The following is a 1,536-nucleotide window of genomic DNA, read 5'->3' on the forward strand; positions in this document are numbered from 1 at the left end:
TGGGAGATCGTATTGTTCAAGCTGATCCAGCTCTTATGGATTTTTCTCGGCCTAAAATTGATGATATTCAGTCAAGCATCCTTCATCCGGCTATTCAAGCTAACACCTTTGAAATCAAGCCGGGCACTATTCAGATGGTGCAGAATTCTGTTTCTTTTGGAGGAGCGGCAACTGAAGACCCCAACATGCACATAAGAAATTTTGTCGAGATCTGTAGCACTTTTAAGTATAATGGCGTGACTGATGAGGCTATCAAGTTGAGGCTTTTCCCATTCTCACTGAGGGATAAGGCTAAAGACTGGTTACATTCTGAACCAGCTGGGTCCATCACTATGTGGCAAGATCTTGCGCAAAAGTTTCTTGTGAAGTTTTATCCAATGGCAAAGACTGCTGCTATGAGGAGTGCTCTTACTCAGTTTGTGCAACAACCTACAGAATCTATGTGCGAGGCTTGGGAACGCTACAAGGAAATATTGAGAAAATGTCCACATCATGGAATGCCGGATTGGATGGTAATCACTGGTTTTTATAATGGTTTGGGGGCCCAATCTCGGCCCATGCTCGATGCAGCAGCTGGAGGAGCCTTATGGGCTAAAAGCTATACTGAGGCGTATAATCTTATAGAGACAATGGCTGCAAATGAGCATCAAAACCCAACTCAGAGGATGACGTCAGGCAAGGTCGCAGGTATTCTGGAAGTTGATGTAGCCACCGCTATTGCAGCCCAGCTCCAAGCGCTATCAATGAAGGTTGATTCTCTGGCTACGTATGGAGTTAATCAAATAGCTATGGTTTGTGAGCTTTGTGCAAGTTCTCATGCTACGGATCAGTGTTCTCTTGTCAACGAATCTGTTCAGTATGTGAATAATTATCAGCGACAATAGCAGCCTGTGCCAGCGACCTATCATCCTAATAATAGAAATCATCCAAATTTCAGCTGGGGGAATAATCAGAATGCTATTTAGCCACCATATCTGCAAGGGGTGAGTAAACAGTTTAACCCACCTGGATTCCAGCAACCACAGCAGTATGCTACAAGGTAATCATATCCTCAACAGGGAAGTGCAGCTGCACCTACTAGTGCTGATTTTGAGGAACTTAAGCTGTTGTGCAAGAGTCAGGCGGTTTCTATCAAGACCCTGGAAAATCAAATCGGTCAATTAGCCAATACAGTGCTCAATCGTCAACCTGGCACTCTTCCCAGTGACACGGAAGTACCAGGCAGGAAGGAAGCTAAAGAGCAAGTCAAGGCTATTACCTTAAGGTCTGGAAAAGTAGCTGAGGATGAAAAGGCAAAAGAAGTAGAAGCTGAAGTTAGAGATAAAGAATCTAAGAAAAAGGAGAAAGCGGCGGAACCAAGGAAGACTACTGTTGAACACACTCTGCCTGAGGCTAATACATGGGAGAAACAGCTCTATCCACCACCACCTTTTCCTAAGAGATTGCAGCAACAAAAGCTGGATAGACAGTTCGGGAAGTTTCTGGAGGTGTTCAAGAAACTTCACATCAATATACCTTTCGCTGAGGCTCTGGAAC

General features: G+C 44.5%; 1 non-coding gene across 1 annotated transcript; it reads right to left on the minus strand.

Annotated features, from left to right (window-relative positions):
- Nucleotides 1-392: 392 nt before the first annotated feature.
- LOC141687964 (small nucleolar RNA R71) lies at nucleotides 393-499 on the minus strand. Its single transcript, XR_012561438.1, has one exon. It is a non-coding gene; the product is annotated as a small nucleolar RNA R71 (small nucleolar RNA).
- Nucleotides 500-1,536: the final 1,037 nt, after the last annotated feature.

The sequence above is a fragment of the Apium graveolens genome, chromosome 9 (assembly GCF_009905375.1).
Source record: "Apium graveolens cultivar Ventura chromosome 9, ASM990537v1, whole genome shotgun sequence".
NCBI classification, from domain to species: Eukaryota; Viridiplantae; Streptophyta; class Magnoliopsida; order Apiales; family Apiaceae; genus Apium; species Apium graveolens.